Below are 27,181 nucleotides of genomic sequence, written 5' to 3' on the forward strand. Positions count from 1 at the left end.
ATACTCATCAAAAGCAAAGCTAGGAATAGAATTCTTACTGTTCACTCCCGTTTTCATGTGCCCTACCCACCAGTCAATACGTTCTCTCAATACTATGTAAAACCACATTCTGTTGTAGTCTCATTCTTTGGCATAATGTCTAGCCCACACAATGTCTTTCATCAAAAGACTAGAAAGGAAGATAAAAAACAAGTTTGGAGAGAATACTAACCAAGATTTAAAAAAGAAAGACTTTTGGCCTGCTCCCATCCCTCACACCTTTTCCCTCCATCAAAATCACTAAAGCCCAAATCCTATTGCACTTCTAAGGCACTGCACTGGTCCCAAAGGGTGCCTATATATGAACAGCGAGGTTGCTCTGACACGCTGGAATTCCAGCACATCGGAGCAGACTCGATTAATCAAGTCTGCTGGAGTGTGGCATGTGTAAAAGTGCCCACAGTGCCTAGGTGCTGTACTATTCCACCTTCCTCAAGTCCCAGAAAACCCAAAATGCTCACTGTTTTTTTAGGATTTACTCTCAAGGTTAAGGTGAAGGTACGCTAGAAAGTCTAGGTGTTAATTTTCTGGGACTTGAGCAGGGTGGAACAGGTTCTCACTTGAGTGCCTTAAAGGTGAAATAGTATCTGGCCTAAGAACTTTAGAACAGGTACTAACAAACTTGCTTGTTCAAAGAATTTCTGTGCCACTTGACAGTGGTTTGTGGATAAGAAAAAAAACCTGTCAGAAATGGAAACAAACTACAAGGTGACTACTAGAGGTGCACCAATACATCAGTCCCATATCAGATAAGCACCAATACAGGGAAAATTGACAGTATTGGAAAATCGGCTTTTTTTGCCTGATGCAGCTGATAATGCCCCGTGCATGTGTGCAGCCACAGCATGCATGGGGCCAGGAGCACAGCCTGGCAGCTTGGAGACCAGCATCAGGCTGGTAAGTCTGTTGTGGGGGAAGGGGTGGGGGGAGGAGAAACAGCATGTGGGGGGAGCAGATCGAGGCCACTGTGGTGAGGGAGGGAGTGGGGCAGGGGCAAGCACTGCACAGCTGGGGTGGGGTGCAGGATGGAACTGCGAGTGGCTCATCCAGAGGGTGCAGGGAGGGGTGGCTCCCACCACTGCAAGCACCCTGGGAGGACATGGGGGTGCGTGTGCTCCCCCGATCGGTGCGCAACGCGGGGCAAGCTGCCACTGTGGGCTGGGGCTGCACTGGGCTCTTGCTAGCAGGGGTGTTGGGCTGGGGCTGTGCATGGAGTGGTGGTGGTGCTGGCGCTGGAAGGGGGACTACAGGGATGCTACGGCGAATTTTGGGGTGACTGCAGCCCATCCCCCTAGCCTCCTCCCAGCACCACCACCACCTGCCCCAAGTACTGCCCAGCTCTGCGCCCCAACAGGAAGCCCCGGCCACAGCCCTCAGTGGCAGCTGACCCTCACCCCACACGCAGCTCCAGGGGCACATGCCCCCTCCATGCCCTCCCAGCGTGTGCGCAGTTATGGGAGCTGCCCCCCACCCCGCACCCTGCCACAAACTGCTCATGGCTCCATCCCACACTCCGCCTCACCCCCACTGAGCAGTGCCTGCCCCTGCCCCACTCCCTCCCTCACAGCAGGGACCTCGATCTGCCCCACCATGCCCCTTCTGTCCCCCCAATCCTTCCCCCACAACAGACTTACCAGCCCAGCACTGACCCCAAGCTGCCCAGCTGCATGTTGGAATCGGATTAGTATTGGCCGATATGGCTGGTTAAAAATCGGGCATCGGTATCAGCCCAAAAAATCTCTATCAGTGCACCCCTAGTCACTGTGTCCATTTTTCTACCAGTCCAAGACTGTTTTCTACATTACATGATCCTATTAGGTCTTGGTATTTTGCTGCCTGCAAACTTACTATTGATGAAGAATTAAAAAATGGTCTGCATTAATAGTTTCATTGCTAGATTCATAAGCCAACATGTGACTCTTAAAAGTTGCTTATGGAGAGCATACTGGAAAACAAAAGTTCCTGTTGTCAATAAAAACCAGTTGTGCAATATAAAAACCCAATGATACATCAATCAAGACATCTAATACTGGGTTTGTGAGTCTTGAGAAATTGAATAGTAGATCAGAAAGCACCTAGCCATGCAATTAGGAATCATTTACTATCGTTTGAAAATTGTGGCTACCTCATATTGGTCATGGTATTCAAACAATAAAAATGGATATTTAAATGCATAGCTCAGTATTTTCAAATCTACAGTTCAATGTCTCATGACTCCTGAACCCAGCTTTAGTCTCTCCCCACTGATGCATCACTAAACAATAGTCTTTTTCTTGATCATGTTTTGCTTCAGTGCTTTTCACTTTCTGATATTGCAGAAGCGAGTAAGACTAATGCCAATAACACAAATACAACGCTTGGTCAAGATTAAGAGCACTCTTTAGATTCAAGTTCACATTTCCTAGTGATTTCACACTCTCATACTTGTGGACAAAAGTTTTAATTTGCTTTCTATTCACTGATTCTTCTGATGCCTTCTTCTTGATACTGTAAGTGGCAAGACCTGCCTTGCTTTCAAGCCGATGGACCAGAGGACAGTTAGCCCTGCCAAGAGCAGTTATGTCTCCTGCTGTGCTCTTTGTAAAGTAAGTCACTTTCCCCCTCACCTTGTTCCTAGCAGCTGATTTCACAACTTGCAGTCTAACAGAGCAGCAGAAATGTATGATATGTCCCTGGACAGCAAAATACTCTATGTTCAAAAGCAACGTTGATTTTTCTCTACAAACGTCTGCATAAAGGTATGTTCTTACAGGGCTACACTTTAAAGCCAGGGGAAGTCTCACAATAGGAAATTCTGGGTTAATGTAGAACATAAATTCATTAGTCATGAGGGGGGGACACAAATAAGCTAATTTGCCTTTGACTCTGATCTCCCATAACAAGAAAACAAACTGCGACTGCCTCAGAATGTGATAAAATACCAAGACCAGAAATTTCCAATTTATTTAATGAATTCCCCAACGAAATGCTTAGGAGGATAAAAGTATTGTACCAAGAAAATATATCAAACCCAAATACAGTAATGTTTAACTTTTCTTTCATGGTTATTATTTGGATTCTTATTGTAACTGCTTGCAAAGAGCTTGCTGCCTATCAGAGAATGCAGGCAGGTCATTAGCTAGTCTGAGGCACTAGTACTTAGCAAAATTACAGAGATTTATTCCTGATGTTAAAATTAGTTAGTATTTAGCTCATGAGCTGGTGGTAATGAAGGAGTCAGAATTTAGTTAAACATGCTTGAATGAAAAACAATGTTTCTTTTCTAGCAATGCAAATGGACATTTACTTTAAGGCATCTTGAGTTTAAGAGATTATTTCACAGCTTTAGCTGCAGTTTAGGGACTCTGGTACCATTTCTGCATCTGGTCACCTCTCTACCAGTGATTTAATACTGATGTGCAGTAATTAAGGTACGAGCCTCACATTCTCTTGCAGAATGCCAGGGATTTCTGAGGTTGTATCAGTTAAGAAGGTATTTATTTATCTTTTTCCCCAGCACAAAGCATGATCTTGACATTGGGAAAAAGGCAGAGAAATATTTGTTTTAATGATTTGTCTGTTTTGTTTCCTTAAAAACATTTTGTTCACATAAAGAAGTAAAAGAATTCTAAAGAACCATGCCTCAACCATCTAAAGCTTTCGCAAAAAGCTGCTCCTAAAACTGGCTAGCTCTCCTCCACCTGATCCTATAAACACTGCTGGCAATTTTTTCCCCCAATGCCTCTAACATATTTTCACTTAGCACCAGTTTGATGTATAAGATCTGACAGCCAGGCAGTTATAGGCCACCTGCATCACTGTCGCCATGACAACAGTGAAAGACAATCCATGATCCCATGCCCTGGTCACACGTTTCAATACAGCTTATCTGTCCAAAGCCACTGAGTCTAATGGAAGAGAGTAATTACAATCTTCCACTCATTGTCAAAATTCTCACCATATAATGCTCTTCAAAATTATTTTATTCCCCTCACATGGCTGCTTTGCAAAAAACGAAAAGAAACCTCAAGTGGGTGTGCGTGAGGGGGGTGGGGGAAGGAAGGAGGAGAGAAAAGAGAGGCTGTGACTGGTATAAAAATGTAACAATGTGATCGAACTGTCCCTTCGCAATGTTAAAGGACTAATCAGAAGCAGAGGAATGTACCAACTAGTAAGAGGGATAAATGAAAATTGCTCTATTATTCTGAGATCATCACTCAAGATACTTCTGGTTCTACGCTGGGGGAGAAGAGAGGCAATCAACTACCCCTACTTTGCCCTCCCCTTCCTAGAAAAGTTTTTCCTATGCAAAGTGAACACACACAATACTGTGCTGTGCAGCAGCAGCAGCTGCTCCTCCATGGAGCGGCATGGCTGTTCAAACTATATTGTCCTTAGGAACTGAATCCTAAGATCTACACCAACAAATGGCTTGGCTTTCTCCTCATTCCTATTACCTTCACCACCCCCAAATGAAGATATATCTCTATTATGCCCTTCCCTGACTACCCTTGTGATATAATACCCTAGAAAGGAAACACCGCCTGTGGGAAACAATGTGAATCTCTTATCCAGAGCTGCATACAGTTCTAGGAGATTCAAAATTAAAGTTTTGCTCCACTGAAGGCTCTTGGTAGAAAATGAGTCTCAGCTCCCCAGCTGTAAAATGAGGATAATAGTACTCCTCTGCCTCATAAGGAAGTGAGGACATTGATGCAAAGATTGCAAAGGGTGATCAGGCAAGTCTTCAAGAACCTGATGTAGTAGACGGATATCAAGGTGCTTATATTTAAGAGTGGCTTATAAATAATAACATTAAATATAACTGAAACCTCAGTGAATTAAAAATCGCACTGACAAACCTGCTCTTTAGAATCAGACCAACAGGGAACAAGTGTCATATGTCAATACAGCCCAGGTCCTCCAAGGTGCAAGACAGCCTCCCAAGGATCCCTTCAGAATCAGGAATCAGCAGAATTGTACAGTAACATGGCTTGCAGAAATACTATCCTACACACACACACATGCTGCTCCCACAATAAACAGCACACCAATTATCTGTCAAAATTCCAAAGTCCTAATTCCTCTAATCCAAAAGCAGCTTCACCTGAATCGATAAAAGCTTTATAATAATAAACAAATAGAGAAATAAAAATACTTCATTAGCCTCTTTCACTCAAGGGTCTCAAAGTACTTTATGCTCATTAGTTAATCAAAACTTAAGACTACTGTGCCCAACTGAGTGGTTTTAGTCACTTGTTTTATGTCATATAGTCAGCTAACAGCAGGCTTTGGAAGACAATCTCATGAGTCCTAACCTCCAAAAGTGCAGGTTAAAAAAACCCACTCAGAGTCACAATATCTGTATATCTATATTGAAAAGACAACACTGGGGTCTGAAAGAGTTTAAACAGTGTTTCCATAGCATGGTAGGATTCTTCCCTAGCATTCAATTACCTCAAACACAAGTGGAGTTGTGGTTTCTTGTCACTTGTAAGCTAAATAAAATGCCATAAGAATAATAAATTAAAATCGCATCTTGTTAGTTACTTGGTGCCTTTCATCTCAGAGTACTAAGCCAGTTTAATGTAAGTCATGTCAACTAACCACAGCTGAAGAGCAGCCACCTATCCAGCAAGACACAAGAAACAGTCCACCCATAACACTACACAACAGTTCAGGAAGGAAAATGAATAGCACATCAAACCGAAAATACAGGGGTTGTCTTAGTGCAATGCAATGTATAAAACTGGAGATGAGCCGAGTCATCATGACTCTTGAGAAATGTGTCACAATCTTGCACTTAGATTTTATTCATAAGATGAGGGACCAGATTTCAGTTGGTGTAAAATAGAACAGGTCTACCATCTCCAGTGGATCAATGCTGAATTACACCTTCTGAAAATCTGTTCCAGCTATACTGTCAACACAGCGACCCCTACCACTTCCTTACGGTACAGGTTCAGTACTTAAAGGTAAGACTGCCACCTACAGCATAGTAAACAATACTTTCTGTAGCACAACTTTCCCTTGGGAATTTCCAGCCCCCTCCCCCACCCAAACAAACAAAAAACAAACTAACCAGGTTCAGCTACTTAAAATGGAAGCTTGTTAATGCTTTCATGTTAAGGCAGTAAGTCTTCAGACTATGCTTTTAATCCATTTGTTACTTTATACACAGAGAAGTGCAATCTCTCAAATGGATTTCTTGCCTTTATTTCCTTTAAGCTTCATTGCAGCAGCATGGGTTACTCCTCTCTAACAATGTATTTGAATATTAGGAATCCTGCTGGTACAGTACCAACAAAATTCCATTTGCTAAGAAAATTAAATACCTGTTATCTTTCTACTTCACTCAAGAACACAGTGTCATAGATATCTAACTGGGGTATTATGATCCCAGCACTCGTTCCTGCCCAGGGCAGGGGGTCAGACTTGATCTGTTTAGGTCCCTGCCGACCCTAGAATCTATGAAACATTTTTTCTTAGAATTTCTCCATTAAATGCTGGTGGCCCCTGTCCCAAAATTCCTTCACCTCCTGCTTGTATAGTTTTCCCTCATTCCAGCATACAAACTCTATCATTCAATAGTTTAGTCAGAGGCAGCTATTTTATCTGATTTGAGATCACTGGATCATAGGAAAGTAGGACTGGAAGGGCTCTCATGAGGTCATCTAGTCCAGGCCCCTGATTGGGGCAAGATCATTTCTGACTAAACCATCTCAGCCAAGTATCTGTATAACCTGCTTGTGAAAACTTTCAAGGACGAAGATTCCACAATTTCTCTAGGTAGCTTGTTCTAGTGCTTGACCACTCCCATAATCGGAAAGTTTCTCCTAACCTCTAACCTAAATTTCCTCTGCTGCATCTTGAAGCCATTGCCCCTAGTCCTATCCCCTACAGCCAGAGAAAAGCTCATCCGTCCTCTCTGTAATTGCTCTTCAAATATTTGAAGACTGTTATTAAATCCTACCCCCATCTGCTCTTCTCCAGACCAAATAATCCTAGTTCTTTTTGCCTTTCCTTATAAGTCTCGCTTCATAGATCCCTAATCATTTTAGTTGCTCTCTGCTGCACTTTTTCTAATCCTTCTGGAAGTGTGGGGCCCAAAACCGGACCAAGTACTCCAGGTGAGGTCTCAGTGTTGAATACAACAGAATAAATCATTTCCCTTGATTTGCAAGTGACACTCCCAGTATGCTGTTGGCTTTTTTTTTTTTTTTTTGCAACAAGAGCATGCTGTTGGCTCATATTCATCTTATGGTCCATTGTAACCCCGAGGTCCTTCTGTTCAGTACTGCAGCCTAGCCAGTCATTCCCCAGTCTGTAGGAATGGAGTAACTGCATGCATACCAAGTGCAGGATTTTGCACTTGTCCTTGTTGAAATCTTATCTGAATTGCAGCTTATACATCTTTGGTGTTACTGTATAAATTGCAGTTTGGCCCCCACAAAAAATATTTATAAGGAAGCATAACTTCCTTATTTTAAACCACTAATAATTCATACAGTAGATGGATAACCAGCCTCCTGAGTCTGAAAACCAACACTTTTCCTTAAGTATTCTGGGTCCATCATATTATCTAAGGGAATACACAGCAACGATCTTAGCTGCAGGCTGGAAATATCCAGCTTGGGTACAAAGTGGGCCAGGTGCTAAGACATGGCCACTGCAGCCAGCGTTTCTCTCCACTGTATGTTCGTGGCACTGGTGAAGCCCCCAACCACCAAAGCCTCTTTCCAGGCCAGATCCAATAGTTCCATGGACCAAATCCAACCCAGAAGCCTTAGGTCACCAATCCCTAGTCAGAGGTATTCAGGCCAAAAAATCTCTTGTGTAATGCAGAAGAGGACACATATGTGCACATGTATGCATCCATGCATGTATACACACACAATATGCACAGAGAATCCAAAAAGAAGACAATGAAGTTGGACTGAACCCTGTAGGATTAATTTTCAAAGGCACTTCAGAAAGTGACAGCAATTTAAAAATAAAGCCATTTTATGTGCAATGAGTGAAAAACCATACAGCAGCGGAGAATGCTGCTGGAAGCACTGTTGAACACACCCTGCGTTTACAACTATACAGAGAAATGATATGGTCCAGTAAATGGTCACTGCACACAACATGGTTTTATTTTGAAAATGCCATTACTTTCTGAAACACTACAGCATAGGACACTTTCCTTTAAATGGTATAGTCATTAGAAGCTAATTTACAACCATGCACATTACAAATAATCCTTCTAAAGTAAAGGCTAAATTCCACTGTCTTAGCCATATCTTACTTTTTTTAGGGTTATTAAATAATTAAAAATTTGCAGGTGAACATTTAACTTAAGGTCCATTTTATTATATGTTTCAGCAAATAACATTGGTTTTTATACTGATTTCTGAAAAGTTAATCTCACAATGGCCTTGTCCCTAGAATCTGAAGTAAGAAACAGGGAAATCAGAATATTAATTTCCTACAGCTTTAAAAGAAAGAATATAATGTTCATATAAACTATCACAAGAATATGCCTTGCTTAGGCTCACTCCTGAGTGGTTGAGGTAGCAGAGAGCATTTAGGCACCTGAGCAGTTTAAATGAAGTCCTGTATGAAACAAGAAAACTTCTTGTCTACAAAATTGAAAGTACCACTGTAAGGGTAAGCAGCTCAGATCCATATAGGGCAAAGGGACTGTGTTTAGGATATGCTGAAGAGGGATATGCCACAGAGGAGCTCTGTGTCAACCCTGCATAGTTTAGAGTAAAAAGTCATGTAGGAAGGAGGCCAGGAAAGGGTCACAGCTCTATCTTTATATAAAATCCAGCCAGTCCAGTACCCTGCGTAAGTGGAATAGTGGTCATAGGGGTTGTGCAGCAGCCATGAATCCTGGACCTAAGCTGCGGGAATAGAATTAACCTCCCCAACCTCTCTGTATGCGTATTCATAGAGCCCAAGTATTCAAGTTTTATGTTGATGAAGTGAATTTCACTGTGTGATCTTTACTCATACCCTACAACTTGAATTTCTTGCAAGTTCTTTATCCAACTGTTGTACTAGAGGGGAAAAAAGAGAGAGCTAGTAGTAGGACGGATTGTTTTTGTTGGGGTTTGGCGCAAGCACAGGATTGCTCAAGAATTTATACTACAGCTCCTTGGCAAGGAGCCAACTGAAAAGGAGCAGATGGAGAAGGAAGTCTGGTATCCTGACAGCAGAAACACAACACAGAAAGATGTTAGAGCAAAGAAACCAACTTCTGACGTCAGAAGCTGTTATTCCACTCATCTTGCAAGCTTTTGTGGTGCCCAATCTGTTTGCATTTCTACTTCAGCAGCTAGGAGGCCATCAAGCAGTTTTAGCCTTTGTGGAAATAACTCTGGTTCAATGAAACATTACATTTTGTCTGTATGAAGGGCCAACTCACATTATCCTCTAAAACAACAGAACAAACCAAAACACCCAGAGCAGGACTATATGAAATTGAGAAAGATTTTTTAAAAGGGTAAGTGCAAGGAAGTGGACTTAATACAATTGTGCAGGGAAGCCAAAAGTGTTTTGCCTGTGCTGAGCAAGAAGTAGTTTCCAACTAGGCCAGGGGGAACCCCCCCCAAAAAACCCCAGGGCATGGCTCTGGAGTAAGGATGTTAGAGAAATATTATCAGCAGTGAGCAAAGAATCCAAAAAGGTTTACATGCATCAAATGTGACCCTCCTCCACAGAAACAAGGGTCTGCAGGAAGAGTTCCAGAGGGGCTTTAAAGACAATGGCGGATGAAGCTTGAGAGTCAACAGAGAATATGGGACCTGAAGACTGCTTTTCAGTGAGATGTGTACAATTAAAGGGTCATATCTGTGCATATAATGTGCACACACAGTGATAGTGTCTGCTGAAACTTGCTAGCAATCGTGTTTAAGCATTATTAATCAAGGTCAGACATTTGTGCATAATTTGTACAGTCCCTGAAAGCATTAATAAGCACACAAATACATTTTCATTCTTGTATTTAGTATATTTTCAAAGGTCTGATGTAGAAAAAAGGGATCTCAAGATGTATTTCAGAGAATATGTACATTGTGAGACTGGGCTCATTGGCACTCTTCCACAGATCCCTCTCCACTACCCATTTGCAGAATTTGGCAAGTGCCCTGCTGACCTAGGTAGGTCCGTTTTTGCCCCTGAAGTTCTCCTCCTCATTTTTAGTAGGTTGAAAAAAATGTTCTTATTAACTGAAACCTTTTTAGTAGCCACATTTAACAAATTCACCATATTGTACATGATGTTCATTGTATGACAGAAAAAGTGTTATACTAATTTCAGAAAATACCTTCTGGAAAAGGTCTAGGAATACTAGATCTACCTAGTATAGAAAACATGGGCTTGGCAGGTTCTGTCTGGCCTACACAGGCCCAGGACACATGTTTAACTCCTGTTATCTGAAGTTTTTTTTTTTAAGCATTGTCCTAGATGAGACCTTTAAAAAAATCCTGTCCAGTGCATCCCTATGCTTATATAAAGTCTTGCCTAAAGCCAATATGCAATTTGATTCTGCCCCAATGAATCAGCTTGCAGAATTTGGGCCTGACTGTGGATTGGAGTTAACTCATCGTAATTCTTTCCCAATTTGTTTTACCCATGATGGGCACAGGTGCCCTACTACACTGAATTTATATAGCACTGAATTTATATAGCCAAGAAATTTAGCTATTTTAATGAAAATTGTTACAATAATACATTGCTTCAATAAGCTCAATAGCAAAGGATTTACAGTATGCCTTTTAACTGAGGTCCCCTTCTGGTAGTACTTCAGTAATACTTGTTTCTCCCCTCTCAGATGCGTTAAGGAAGACTTTTGCTAACAGCAAAAAATAAAAAAGTGTGTGAACTAAGCTGCTGTTAAGAAATAATGTATTTGTATCCAGAACCAGATGCTATGACCCATGTAACTTTAAATCAATGTTCAATCTTCACTCAGAAATAAACAAAGGAAACCCCAGCAACTCTTCATCCTACTTAACGGACAGCTACTGTGTGCTTCTTCGAACACTATTTCTTTCCTTTTCTACAGCAGGCACCAACCTGTTTCTAAAGAATGTACAATAGAGAAAAGGATGAATCCAGAAGTTTACTGTTCTGAGATGCACCATTTACAGATGCACCAGATGTAAACAGAAACCGCTTTGCGGTCAAAATCCCTCAGCAGTGACCATTTCTCCACCATCAACTAATAAACTATCATTAGCTGGTTTAGAGAAGCAAATTAATAATTATTACTTGTAAAGAGAGCCACAAATCATAATCAAACACGTCTCCTGAAGTTAAAAGCTAACTAAAGTGAGACGCCTACAATGTGGAGCTGGGTGTCTTTGCCAATGAGTAATGAACAGTATTAAATTACAGGCTGCCACGGATACCTCATATGAAAAAAGACCCACTTGCAAACAAGGTGAATTCTTATAAAAGGAGCTATTACCTATATAGAAACCAAAAAAGCCCCTTCTCTATTAACAGATATTTCCCTATTCCCATCATACCTAGAGATCTACTAGATATTTTTTTCCTTATCAGTCAACTATTAAAATTATGTGCCAGATTATGTACAGCCATGACCCTAGGCTTTTAGAAATCATAGAATCATAGAAAACTAGGGCTGGAAGTGAGCTCTGTAGATCATTTAGTCCAATCCTCTTCTCTATGCAAGATCATACTTATCCAAGCTATCCCATACAAGTTCTTGTTTAACCTATTCTTTAACTAGACAAAAATGAACCCTGTTGGGCAATATGCCTTGTTATTGTGCAAAGATACCTTAGCCTGCCTCAGGTAAAGCAAGGGGATGAGGACTGTTAGCGTCCTGCCACTGCAAGGTTGTTAAAACCCACTTGAGAGCCAACCTATGCCCCCATCTACAAAGAAAGGCAACCCCCCACAAAGTCTGTACCAATCTGACCACAGGGTAAAATTCCCTCCTGATCCCAAGTATGGTAATCAGTCTGATCCCAAGCAAAGGGCTAAGACCCTCTAGCCAGGAACCTTCAGGCTTTAGTCCCAGTAGGAGCACTGGCACACCCCAGTCAAAATCTGCAGCCTTGGCTGTAGCCAACACACAATGCTTCTGAGGAAGGCAAAAGAAAGCCCTGACATCTGTAGCAACAGGAGAGGAAAAAATTCCTTCCTGGCCCCTTATAGCAACCAACAACACTCAGAAGCATGGGAAGCAAAATAAGTCTCCTTCTTGCCCTATTTTCCCTTTCTGATTTAAGGAACACTTACATGCAATTAATTTGGATCCCCTGTCTTTTTCACAGAAGTGAATATTTGTCCTTTTAATGCATTCTTTTATCTCCAATTAATGTTGGTATGTTAGATCCCAATCCTGCCAAGTACTGGGGCATTCCACAAAGTAAGCCCCACCCCTTTCTTGACTGCCACTCCAATCCTCTTCCCCCACTTAACTTGCTGCTCTGCTTTCTGCTCCCTGCCATGTGCTTCCTGTCCAACCTGCTGCTGTATTTTCTAGTTCTTGCCCCATCAAGCTAGGGACAGGCATTACACATAAACTGGTTTAAGAGCACATCTTGAGCAGGAGCTGACAAGCCTGGCATGCATGCCAAAGCATAGCACATATCACCACAGCCAGCTCGGGCTTTGAGTAGCTGCCACTGGCCATGGAACCCAGGCTACTCGCAGCTGGGCTAGGGACAGATATTACACATAAACTGGTTTAAGTGATCAGAAACTGGTTTAAACCTGTAACAGAACATAAGTTCAGTCCACATAAACCAATTTCAAAATGGATGTGGCTGAAACTAATTTAAGATAAACCTGGTGGAATGCAGTATCAGACTTAATTGATTTGGGTCAAACCAGTTTATATAATGTCTGTCACAGCCCCCTTCCTGGTTTAAGTTAAACCAGAGTTCCCCAGCATCCCAGATGCTTTGCAGCCCTGGGCTGTGCTGTCTGCTTCAGAGCAAGGCTCGCCCTGCCCCTCTCCTCCCTAGCCAGAGATCCGGTGGAGACTGCAGGCACAACAGGGTCTGCCTGGCTTCCCCCCGCCCCCTCGCTGCTCAGGCAGCCCTCCCCCCGCTCCCTCCCATCTCCCACAGCACGGACCCCAGCCCCATGGACCCTAGGCATGTGGTATACTAGCTAATGCTAAGAGGTCTATGTGCGTGTCTCTCCAATTTCACTGGGATAGGCAGACAGAACAGTATTCACTTAGGGCTTTTTGGAGCTAATCAACAGGTCAGCTGGTAATGTCCCTCCATTCCTTCCTTGGAAAAAACTGTTTAAGAAGAGCTTGAACTAATGAGAGAGACTGTCATTCTGTTGACGGGCTGATAAACTTGTGTTATCAACCCCCTGCTGGCTCCCTTGCCTGCCAGGTTTGCAGACAGTATGAAGAACCAAGGAGAGGGAGACCGAAAAGCTCAGTATCATCAACAGATGCATGCATTTCACACCCCTCCCTGCCTTTGCCTCAGTGCTAGCCCAGGGCTGGGGTCTGGCAACACTCCTGTACGTTGAGCAGCAAGGGGGGGAAAGCCTGGGACAGTGCAGGCAAGGTGGGGGTTTAAACCCCTCCCTAATCAGAGGTCCTGCAGGGACCTGGCCACACCCTCCCCCTCAGCTCAGCACTATGAAATGGAAGGGAAGGCTGCTCTAGCCTCCCCTTGCTTCCAACCTGAGCCACTGCAGGCATGCGCCTGCATTTCTGGGATTTCTGTGCAGTTACAAACTGGTTTAGCCTAACCAGGTTAGACTGACCTGCAAAGATTGAATCAATTCAGGGTCAGGTTTTTTGAATGTCTGTCCTTAGCCTCAGCTGCTATGTTCCCTGCTCCCTTCCCCATCTAATGTGTGGCACTCAGAGGCTGCCCATGTCACTTGTGGTACACAAGTTGCAGGTTGGCTATACCTGCGTTATATGCTTAACTTTATAGATATGAGAAGCCCCACTAAATCTCCTGTATCACCTGTTCCAAGTCTCTGAAGGATCAAGGCTCTCAGGGTACCTGGGAGCTACTGTGTGTATCAAGAGATGTTTTTCTTTTCCACTAACATCTCAAAAACTGAAAAAAAGAAAAAAAAAAGATATCTTAACACATTCTAAACTGACAACTCTTTTGCAGTGATTTTTTTAAAAGAGTGAAGGACAGGCAATTTTCTCTTTCAATGACACTAGGTTCAGTCTAGTGTAACTCTACTCAGCTAATGGATTTACACTGACTGGATTTACACCAGTGAACTGAGAACAGAATTTGGCCAAACATTTCATGAAAGATATGTCTGTACCAGTCAATCATGAATGGACGTCTGATTTGGGCTATGGAGGCTGTGTGCATTCCAGATGTATTTAAGTACCAAATAAATCTTGCAGATGTTTCTTACAAACCATGAAGCACTGCTGTCTTTACCCAGTCTCACACTACTCTGGTACATATTTTATTTTTTTACTGTTAATACCATTAATAAGAACTTATTTTTCTAGATTCCATCCCCTACAAAGGACTTGTGCCAAACCAGGCTGCAAAGAAACAGTCTAGATGCATCTGTCTATGTTCTGATGCAAACTGAACAGAGAAAAGGAGACCCAGCCACATAAATGCTACTCCATCAATCTGTTGCATCTCATCATTTTCCCATCTTTTCCCACAGTCCAATTTTAGAAAAAGTATTTTTAGTCTGTTAAAATTTGATCTTTGTTCTGTGTTCAGAATAGAAAGGTTGGTCACAGCTGAGACTTGCTAATTTGTTCCTAATTTTGATGTCCAAAGAGAAAAGTAGAAGTGCATATTTATTTTTTTCTTTTCTTTTCTCTTTTTTTAAACTGTTCTGCAGCAAACTTCTATCTTTAACTATCAAAAGCTGAAAAAATGTTATGTCGACTTAGCTATCAGCCTCACATTTTAAGAGCTTCCAGCTAAGCATGTTTTGAGATGGTCAGAATATCCTTTTTTGGAGAGGTGCAATATTTTGTGAAAAGTCCTAATATCATTCTTAATATGCACTTAAAATGGAAGCAGGTTACCCCCAATTCAAAGAAAGTTTTTTGCCTATAAAAATTAATCTACTACATCTGTTGGCAGTTGTTCGTGGACTGGTAAACTGGCAACAGTACACACTGTATTCTGAAAAGTTTAATGAAGACTTACATTAGCATTATTGACAGAACTGTTATTTGATGCTGCGTATTGCATAACCTCTGAACACACCCTTATTTTCGGTCAGGCATGTGAACCCTGATGAATGCAACTTCAGTTTTTGGGTTCTTGCCTTTGTCTCTATCCCACTCTGTAGGCCTTTATGGCAGTCAATTTTTTTTCTGCTAATCAAGGTAGGCATCCACAGGTACTTTCCAAACACAGAAGAGAGACATAGTATGAACCAAAACTTGTTAGAAAAGGTTTAAATCTTTAATACTTTCTTCTCCTTTCTTAACTAATACAGAAATGGTAGTCACAAAAGTAAAAAACAAAACCACTTGCCAAATATTGTTTTTCCCTTCTTTTAAATCCCTTTGTGAATTCACATCTTCAAGCAGTCTGTTTGACTTTATTATTATCAAGTGTTTTCAAACTTCCCCTATTCCAGCCAAAGTCAATGGGGAACAAAAGTATGAACCTAAGCTGTACCCCAAAGCCTTGTGTTTGTCATATCTATCCTGGATTTTAAACTCATGGGTGATGGAAACATGCCTTAATCCATACCTATAAATGTGCTATACCATATAAAATGATATAATACCAAATAACTAATAATTCTTTGTTTCACAGACCAAAGAGAAAGCCTAAAGGAGGCATCTCAACAAAATACTAATAAAATCTTGGCAGCGATGTAACTTGGAGGCTCACATTTATATATCTTCAGGTATTGTGAAATATTCCAAGTACAGTTATTATTATTATTATTCCCCTTTAAAACAAGATAAATAGTAATCCTGTAGCCTAGAAATAGAAATTAAGATTCTCAGGATAACATCATCATCATAAGATTTTTAAATCCATAAGCCAATTGCTTCTATACTAAGTGATGTGGAAAGAAATCTGGGCCATTATTCCTGAAAATAAACGCAAACTATTCTTTCACTCACAATGCCTGCAGCTTTGCTACTCAGCTGAAAGAGAGAGAGAGAGAGACAGAGAGAGATAGAGAGACAGACAGAGAGAGATTTTCTAGGATTCTTCCATCAAACCATCTTTGTGTTCCTAATGTCAAAATAAAATAATGGACCAACGGCTTACAATGGATGATTCAACTTCACTGTCTACCCAGACAACTTGTCTTTCTCCATCATTCTGACAATATTTTAAATGACAGTTATATTATTGAAGTGATAGTTGGCAAGTTAGAAAACTTTTCAATATAACATCACACAAGGTCCTCATGAAATAATGGTTTATTCTGATATATAAAAGTAATCAAGTTGTTAATTTACCTAGTCCAGAGGTATCAAAGATATTGCCTGTTGGCTGAATACAGCCTTAAGAGCCCCATCACTTGGCTCCCAGTGCCAACTGTGGGTTTGAACTGACCCATGTGGTACATGCTGGACCAGCTTCACACACAGGCCACACAATGCTAGCTCCAGGATCTTCACTAAATGTGGTCCCCATCCCAGCCAGTCATAGGACACCCATTCTGGGCAGGCCAGAATCCATGCCCCTGCCTACCTTGCTAGAACCTGCATGCAGCATGGGTCCTGGACTGGCTGGAGTAGATGCCATGAGCAGTGCATGTCCTGGACCAGTGATGGGGGCATGCCACAGGTGACACAGATTACAGAGCAGGCACCACAAGTGCTGGATCTGGCATGTAGGACGGGGGGGAGCAAGAGGGGTCCATGGGCCTAATCCAGCCAGCAGGGCCAGATGAGTTTGACACCCATGACCTAGTAATAAAGTGCCATGTTTATTAAATCTATTTGTACTAGAGATCCTTAACTCCCCCACCAGATCATATGGCCATCAGAGCAAGAACAAAGCTTAACCTGTCATAATGATGGTGTATCAAACACATCCTACTCCCATTTTTTCTTTCTAAATTAAATGAGACAGGGCAAGCTCTTGGCTTCCCTTACTTTGGTTAATGTTCTCAAGGAGGTCATATGCATCTTTGCCTTAGTTAGGGTTGAGCGACTAGGAACCTAAAAGAAAAAAAATGTAAAATTCAGCTATAGCAATTAGCAATACCTAATTTTGATCTTTATTATATATAGACATCTGTGGTAAACCCACATCCAAATTAGACAGAAAAGAACCCTGTACTATATTTGTGCTATTACATTCAGCTTTAAGGAAACAGAGCAAGGTGTTTGGACTGATGGGTATAGCAAACCACACATCAGGCTGTGCAAATAATTCAGAAACAGCATGACAGAATGTGTGGGGCTAAAAAGGGGGAAATACATATGGTATTTTAAGGGCCAATATTGTTCTCACATAATTTGAAGGAAAGTAGACTGATTTAAATCACTAATTTTAATTATGATTTAAAACAAGTAGGAAATCTTGGTTAAAATTATCAGTTTTAATTTTGTTTTGCATTTGTACTTTTTAGTTACATTCCTAAGCAAAGGTTGATTTATGTTGCTTGGTAACAATTAAGGCCTGTTAAAATGCAACTAAATATGACCTTTATACTATACAGGTTTCCATTGATTTATGCTGTACATGCATTCCCAGAGAATGGCGCATAAATTGAATTCACATAAAGCGAACCCACTTTACAATGTAGCAAATAGGGTTCCTATGGCAGTGAGGGAGGGAGGGAGTGAGGCTGGGACTAGGGAAGGGGCGGGGGGAGAGGGGCCGGTCCCAGGGCTGCACAAGGCAGCAAAGCAGAGGAAAAAGAGAGGCACTCCCCACAGCCCCGGCTGCAGTGGCCCCGGGAGCATCCAGCACCAGTTGCCTGCAGCTGCTGGGCTGCACCATGCTCCGCCTGTCCCCACTCACCTCTGCTCCTGGGCTGCACTGCGCCCTGCTGCTGGCAACTGGTGTTGGCTGCTCCCAGAGCCACTGCAGCCAGAGTGGGGTGAGTGGGGCCACAGCCCTTTCCTCTTCACCCCCGCCCCCCCCACCAGACTTACCTGCTTGGGCTAGGGGGAGCATCTATGCTGATCGCATAAGAGTGAATTTACCTCGCACATAAAGAATTATGGATCTAAATATGCTCATCGCATCAAAGCGAATTTGCAATTAAAAATCTGCATAAATCAAGGGATACCTGTACTACCTTTTGCTAACCAGGAGGGCAAACAATAGCCCTGCACACTTATTTAAGCCAGGAGTCAGCAATCTATGGCCCATGGTACAGACTAGGCCTGCAAAGTCACTGGATCAGGCCCATGAGGCCATTGTGAAAGTCAGCAGCTTTCAGTAGCAAGGAGCTTCACCCATGCTGTGCCACAGTTGTGTGGCAGAGAGAAGCAGCTGTGGTGGTGGCGATAGCAGCCAGGTCCTAGCACTAGCTCACTTCATACCTGAGCTGGGTGGGTTATTACAGCCTGTCACCAGAAAACATTGCTGACTGACGACTGAAGTGATTATATAGTTTAATCATTTTATTCAAATAATTAATTTTTACATTATAAAATAGTGAATGACACATTTCTTATAGGATTATTTCTTTTACAGGCAGCCCTCGGTTCCTGACAACCACGTCTTAAGTCAAAACGTTGCAACTCAGAACTGATTTTCCCATAGGCAACAATGTTATAAATGGGGGATTGGTTCCTGAGCCAAGGCCCAATACCCTATTTTCACCAAAAATTACCCAGAATTTTGTACTCAATCAATTATGGATGAGTAATATCGCTACATTAATGTATTTATATTGTAAATAGCAATCATATTGATTTGGAAGGAGTTCTTTGAGGTGACTTTGCTGGACTTTTTGAACGGGTCTTGGCTGCAGGTTTTTCTGAAGTCTTGTCTGCTTTCTTAAAGAAAGTGTCCAAGGAAGTTTGAACAGATGTTCTCTAGGGAGATGGGTGATGCAGCAAACTTGTTCGCTGGAGTGGCGCCACATCAGATCAAGTGTTGTAAAGTCAAAAGTGAAAGTTGAACCAGGGTTTCGATTTATAAATGTTGTATGTGTGAAACACTGTAACTCAAAATGTTGTAAGTAGAGGACTGCCTGTACTTGTAATCTGTGTCAAACTATTTAGATGGAAACAGAAATTCAATAAAAATAAACATTGAAAAATGAATTAAATAAAATGACCTGAAGTAAACTGGATTAATATAAAAAATATATTTTCTGAACCTGATTTAAAATAAAGTGATATATTAAACAAAGTAAGTATTATTAGTACTAGCCAACTACCTGTCAAGACTGATGGGGGGGTGAGCGGGCAGGGATGGAGCCCCGTGTCCCCCCCACCCCTGTCAGGGCTCGGTTTCCTTTCCCCACTGCGGCAGCGGGGGGAGGGAAATGGGCCTGGGCCCAACGCAGGGGGCATGGGGGTGGACCAAGCCCGAGGGTGGGGAGAAGTTAGCCCACTGTGGCAGTGGGGGGAGGGGTGGAAACCAGCGGGCCTGGTCTGACGTGGGGGAGGAGTGAGCCTGGGCCTGAGGAGAGGAGGCCTGCTCCTTCCTTCCCCCCACCACTGCAGTGTTGGGCCAGGCCCACTGCTCCCCCCACCACCACCGCATCGGCCCTGCAGGTGGTGCTGATGGAAGGGGGGAGGGGCGGGCTGAGGACAGCGCCAGTGCCCTCGCCCACCCCAGCCTGTGGTGTCCCAACCCTGCTCTCCCTTCCCCCATGCCACTGCCACCACCTCCAAGGAGCAAGAGGTGGGGACGAGGGCCAACCCTGTTCCCCCCCACCCGGCACAATGGGTCCAACCCCGTTCTCCTCCTGGAGCAACAGGCCCAACCACATTTCCCCCACTTCACGCCACTGCTGCCTCCAAGGAGCAGGGTGGTGGGGGGGAGCTTGTCCTGCCATACCCTCCACCCCCCTTGGCCAGCACCCCATGCCCCACCCCCTCTGTCCCTGCCATCATGGTGGTGCTCTGCGGTGCTGCCACCACCGTCTCCTATCTGGAATGCTCTTGGAACACTCTGATTGGCTGCCGAGACAACCAATCAGAGTGCGAATAAAGTGTTACGGGCAGACAGACAGACTAAGGCTTTTGTATTTACAGAATCAGAAAAAGAAAAGTAACTCTCCTGCTTTCCAGTTCCTTCCAATCTATTTCTGAACTTTAATGCAATAATAACTGAACTAGCAAATAAACTGAAATGAAGAAAATATTCTCTTTGCACCTGTAAAAGAAGCTGCTACTATCCGAAGTTCATGTAGCAACTCAACAAATTCTGGCTCCAAATGATTAGCCTGTTATTTCCACAGTGCTAATGGTTCGATTATCTATAAAACTTAGTAGCAAACATATATTACTCAAGGTTTTTTTTCTAATTAAGTTTAATTATTTTAACTGTTAAGTCTTAACACAGGTTGTCATAATTTCAATTAGATTAATTTAAAAAATGTATTTAATTTAAATTTTAAAAATTGGATTTATACCATAAAAACTAGATTGAATTTTAGAAATGTTTTTCCTTCCCATTTAAAACAAAATCTCCACTGATTTAGAGTAAGATCAAGATTAGACCTCTGTTGAATGAGCAGGGGGAGAGGAAACAAATACCAAAACAGATGAATGGAAAAGTAACAAGCTACACAAAATGTAATCAGGCATTACAATGCAGAGAGGCAACTCACGCATGTCATAAAATGAACAATTCACCAATTACCTCTGGTCATTTTTAGACTGGCTTTTCTCTATGTAGATCCTGACTAGACAAAAGAATAATAGCATGACCTCAAACTGGAGGCATTGCCTTAAGGATACTGAGTCACCATGAAACTCGGATCAAAGACTGAAAACCACCAAGGTTCAAACCTTATGGCCCAATCCTTCAAATGCCCTTCCAAATGAATGAATCCCATGGAACCTGAGAAGGAAAAAAAATAAGTGGATGGATCTCACAGAAACTGAGAAGATAAGAGATCCTCCCATAAAATAGTAGACTGTTGGTAGCTGCTGCTTCAGTCCTGTCATATCCTTAATGTGCTGGGTAGCAAATTCTACTGGCAATTTGAAGGGATTCTTTATGGAGATATCTCCTGTACACAACAGATCCTATGGACCTCTTTTGTACCTCTTTAAATTCAATTCCACCTTGCAAAGCATCATATTTACTCAAATCCAATACAAACCTTCTCCTCCCCAGCTTCTGCTTCCCTCTCCCCGCCAGCTTCTGCTCCTTGCTTCCCACCCCCTTACCCTTGTTCCATACCAGCAGGCTCCATCCCCATTCTAGCCTGGGACACTGATCATGTCTCCAACTCAGCTGCTGTACAGTCTGCACACTGCTGCTACAGGCTGGGCTGAGGCCCTGTTTACTTCCCCAGGCTACAGCATGGACAGAACCAGTCAGTGTGGAGCAAGGGTAAGAAGGGAGAGGGGCAAGAAGGGGAGCAGGAGGGGGAAGATGGAGCAAAGGGGCTGCAGGGGGAAGATGGTGGAATGCAGAGGCAGTGGGGGACAGGGCAGGCAGCAGCTGCAGCTACAGCTCCAACCCTGGGTAGAGGCTGGAGCTTGAGCCACAGCAGCCACCTGCTCCTCCTCCCCACCTTGTATGTGATTCTAAGATGAAAGGCTACCCACTCCTTCTCTACCCCCCCCCCCTTAAATGGGAAAAAACCCTCATCTTAGAATCAAGTAAATGTGGTAGTATTGGAACTGTTCCAGCACAGACAGGTCCCTTTATGATAATGGAGAGGAAAAAAAAAAGATTTGTCTTGGAAGTTTAGCTGCTCTTTTCTAATTTATTACATGTGGCAGCAACTCTTAGTGTAACTGCTTTCATTATTTTTTTATAAACATAGTCAAACTTGAAAATCACCTCCAATAGTCTTTACATTAATGCATGGAGGATTCATAAATTTCATCAGAATAAGGTGAGAAATAATGCTCCATCATATACCTGAAAAATGCAATTGAAAAAAAACAACAACATTCTGAACTTATCAAAAAAGCATTGTCTTTGATACTCAGAATGCTGTGTATCTCTGTTTATTTTGCTCTATTTTAAGTTGCTCTTCAAGTCAAGGCTAGTGTTGCCTTAAGTGAGTGGTCTTTGAGACAGGAGCTGTATAGACAGTGCCTGGTAAACTGCGATTGCTCATGGGCAACATTAAACATAAGAATCAAAATTTCAAATATTAGGTGAAGATAAAGAAGTTCTGAATCCAAAAGATCTTCTCAGACATGTTTGGGTATTTAAAGTAAGCCAAGAATATATCAAACACAAACACATTATCATGCTGTTTGTTTGATAGTTGCTGCTGAATCTTTCTATCAGAACCACTTCCTGCTCTAAAAACCTTGCCAATGAAGGATTCATTGAATTCAACAAAACCCCAGGACATGTTAGGTAGAACATTTGGCAGTACATGAGACATGTGCATGTTGTACATTTTTTTACCTTTTTCTCATCAGGAGCAACACAGCTCAATGAACCACTGAATTTTAGCCCAAGATCAAAATGTTTACTTCTGGGCCATATTTTTATTCTAAAAACTACAAATCACCTAAAATGTCTGTGCATTAATAAATGCATAAAACAAAAACGTTTCAAAAGTTAATCTTAAATTATTTAAAATGTGCACAATAAAACTATTTTAAAGTGATATTTATAGATGTAATATATGCATATAAAAATCAAGTCATTCAGATGAAACTTATCAAAATCTCGATGCACAAGTAAAACCAGATCTTCCTAGGGCTCCATCCTCCACAGGGACATGCAGGGCTATTTGATACACAATTTCTGTAGCAGCCTGTTTGCACACCACTTCCAGTATACAAGATAACGGCAGCAGTGGCCATTCCATCTGCTGCACTGTGTTGCTCAGGTGAGGAGGTGCAGGTGTGGTCCCTGCCTCCAGCCTGCAGCTGCCCCCACAGTGCTCCACCTGGGGCCAAGCCCCACCTGTCCTGCCTGGGGCAGCCCACATGATGTTCCTTCCTGAACTTGCCCCATGCCTTCTGAGAGAACCAACCTGGCCCCAGCCCTGCCAGTGTGCACAGGTACTGCTCAGCTCCCTTCGCTGTCCAGGTACTGCTCTACTGCTCCTGCCTCTGGCGACTCCTCCTCGCCCTTCTCCTGCTGCCCCTGCTACACCACTCCAGCTGTCTTCCACCCACTAGGTTGCCCACAGGTGGCTGCTCACCACACCAGGCAGGCAGAGAGCATGGAAGGGACCTGGAGCTGAAGCCCCACATGCTGAAACAAGTGAAGCCCAGCTGCAGTTTCCCTTCCACCTGGCTGAGCATGTGGTGCCCAGCATGCACCCCCACATCTGCTGTCATTTCTTTGTGCTACCTGCCGCCTAGAGTGGAACAGCAGGGGCAGGAAGAGGATGAGCTGCTGAAGGCAGGGAGAGCCAAGTAGTACACAGGTAGTTGTGGCAGCAGGCGAAGCAGCCCCATTTGAAAGCTGTGCACATTGGCCAGACCTGGGGCTGGGGTTAGAGCAGATGCAAGTGACAGTGCAGAGCAGGCTGCCCCAGGCAGCAGTGGGTGGGGCTTGGCCCCATGCAAAGTGCCATGGGGACAACCGTGAGCTATATTTTGCCCACCCTGCATTAGACAAACTCCCAGATAGAAAACTGTTCTTTTACCAGTTCTCAGAGCCTTTCAGCCACAACCTGTTTTACATCTGGAACACAACAGAAGTTCAGTGCACATAAACTGCTTCCAAAATAGCTGGAAACAGTTTAAGATAAACCTGGATGGATGTAGCATCAGACTTAACTGATTTATGTTAAATTGGTTTACTGAACTTCTATCCCAGATCCCCTCCAGATTCAAGTTAACTCATAGTTCCCCAGTATCCCAGGATGCTTTGCACCTCCCCCGCAAACTCCCCTTCACAGGGTGGGCGGGCTAGCTTTGGCCCAGGTTGTTTGATCCAGCCAAACAGAGAAGTGAGCTCTATCACCCCCCAAGCTTCTGGTCTGGGATGCTGCAGGCCTGTGGCTGCATTTCCATAGTCAAAAGTGAATGTCTGTTTATTTGCTGATTGGTTCAATCTACACAGATTAAGCTAACCTACAAAGATTGAATCGATTCAGCCTCGGGCTTTTGGCTGTCTGCACTCAGTCTGTGTATCAGGCAAAGACTCAACCTGAAACCACGTTAAATGTACAAAGAAAAAGATCCCCTTTTGCATTTTGGCTCAGGCTTATCCTTCAAATAAAAGTTAAAATTCTCTTTTAAAAGAGGATCTTGTGCTCTCTTTCAAATGGTCAGATCACTATTACTCTCTAGACAGGACCTCCCCTTCTCAGGGACAGGAGAAAAAGACCTGGAAGGGTGGGGGTTCTCTTCATTTCCCATCAGTGGCCTTTACATGCCACGCTCTACAAGCATGGCCTCTTCTGCCATTCTAAGGGCCGTAAGCCAAGAAAATGAAAAAATAAAATAGCTGTCTATGAGAAAACTTCGCACTTCAATGTTGGGTGGACCCAAATGTTTCCCTATCCTATGGGACCAATTTCATCAGGCCCCCAAAAGGCTCTCCAGAGATCTGTGTGTGCTGGTAGTTGACACTGCACCTGCACTGAGAGAAAAATAGCTTCAGCTTACCACTACTTAAAAAAAGAGTGTAACCCCTCCTCCTCCATAGCTGTCTTCCATCCAAAACAAAAGACATAGTTTAGTACAGTATTCACAGAAGTGGCACTGTAAGTCACAGACCTTGTGAGATCAGGAAGGAGAAACCACTAAAGCAAAAAACACACAAAGATAAGTAAATTAAATTAAACTTAACATTAAGCCTAATTCTCTGGGTCTTAACCTGTAACAGCTGCTGAGACCAGCAGTCAGCACAGGGGTAAATCCATATACTGGAGCCTGGAATTACTGAGTTGAAGGAGCCAGGGAAACTCCACTGAACAGAGAAAGGGAACTTTTTCACTGTTACTTGGAAAAAGAATTAAACCAACTTACCTGTGCCAGCACAACAGACCTTTAAACAAATGATACTGAAGGAAATTAAGACTATTTTTTCAATCACATATTTTTCTGGAAGTGCCAGAACTACTCAATCAACTCCCTATAGACAAAAATTAAAAGCATGATCCCAAAGGTCAAAACATACCTTTATCATAAATAAACCCATTGCTATCCGCAAGGTTCTCTCTGCTGCCTTATGAGCAATATAGCTGTTAAAATAAAGAGCTGTAAAGAATAGCTAAATATGTCTTCCTTAATAAGTAAAATATTAATGGAGCACCTCTACTTCAAAAAATGACAACCTTGGAGTAAGATGACATACTTATTATAAAGCATCTGCAAAAGATGTGTCTTAATATAATTTAACTCAAATGAACTAAGTTCCTCCCTAAATAGAATCCTATATATTGGATATGTATATACTAATATGATCCACATCTGAAGTTAGACTTTGAAGTGTCAAAAATAATGAATTTATGTACTACCTACATCAGACATAATACTGAACTAGGTCTCTTACATGCATTGAGGTGCAGGGATTATACCCCAGATCTTCAAAATGTATTTAAAACATCTGAAGACCCCAGGGGGCTTAGGCCCTAAATACTTTTGAGGGTCTAGGCCTATATAGCCCTTGCCCTTCAGCTCCAAAAATAAAAACCAGCCCTCTGCCTCCTGCACTAGATGTCTCCCTCTAGATAGTAGTACTAAATCCTTCATCTTCTTCCTCCGGGACAGTTCCTAAAAAGTTCACTGCAACAATAATTCAAAATCTAAATCTTTCCTAAATATGCAATATTTTAGATTTGACCTGTGGCTTTTACACTTAAAAGTCTTTAACACAAGAACTGCATCTTCCCTAACATTCTTCAGAGCCAAATGTAGTGCTGATGTCCAGGGAACAAATAGGAGTCTTTGGTTATGAATAATCTATCTCAAATATGAGCAAGGGACCTTTATTTTTGTAATTGGCTACAATTTTAGTAATTTACAAGGGCTGCCACAGTTCAGCTACTGGTTTCTGACCACAACAAGTAGCTGTTGAAGGATTTCCTTATTAATTTGTTTTAAATGCTGACACAAAGACCTGCTTTTGTTATCTCCTCTTGACAGAATTAGTCTCCCTGCCTTTTTTTCCCTGTGCCTTTTTCTTTCATGCAACACGTCCCAAAGATGAACTAGATGAGGCTAATGACCTCTTTAATACCTTTATTATACAAGCAATACTTTCAATGGATAACAAAGAATTAGAGATTGATTTATGTTGGCAATTACAGAACAACAAAAGGAACAGAAGCAATATATATAAATACAGCAGTCAATACTGAAGAAATAAAATACACAAACTGTACACCCTAACCTTCTCAAAATACACTTGAAATGTTCTCTTCAGTTTTTCAACTCCTACAGAGTAAAGAGGTATATTTTGTGCTCTAGAACACCCAGGGACCCTTAGGCATTTAAATTAAGTGCTTTTGCATCACTGGGATCTACAGGAATTATGGGAAATTGGGCTTTTCAATTCTTTAGACCTCACAGTTTTAGTTGAAGGCCAAAACCAAACTACTTCATCTGAAGTTAATCTTCAAATGCATTCATCTATACTGGTCATAAGCTGAATTCTTATTCTAGAAAACCCATAAATCAAGAGAAGAGGGAACAGACGAAGAGTGGAAATGTACACACTTTTAATGTACTCAAATTGAATATAGTTATTCCAGACACGACCTGAAAAATAAGCCTACAACTATTTCTTAACTCCTGCCACTGTCTCCCATTCAGCCAAAACAGAACTGTTCACCACGTTATAGAAGTTATGTTACACAATGACCCTTTATTGAAATTACGGTATTAGGAATGTTCAACTAATCAAGTGATATTAATAGATTTGCATCCCTTAGCACTTGTATATTTTTGTATGATCCCCAGAAAAATACCTATACCAAAAACACAGGACATACCGTGGAAAGAAAGTAGAGGCAAACAGTTTTTTTTCACCAATCTGAATGTTTTTGGGCCACCCTCTAAGTAATGAGTATTCTTTGGAAAGCAATCATATTGTAAAACCTGTCTGAGGAAGAGATATTTGAAATAATCCCCCCCCCCAGAATATTCTAAGACAATGGTTCTAACCATCATAGA

The sequence above is a fragment of the Alligator sinensis genome, unplaced genomic scaffold (assembly GCF_000455745.1).
Source record: "Alligator sinensis unplaced genomic scaffold, ASM45574v1 scaffold554_1, whole genome shotgun sequence".
Lineage (NCBI taxonomy): Eukaryota > Metazoa > Chordata > Crocodylia > Alligatoridae > Alligator > Alligator sinensis.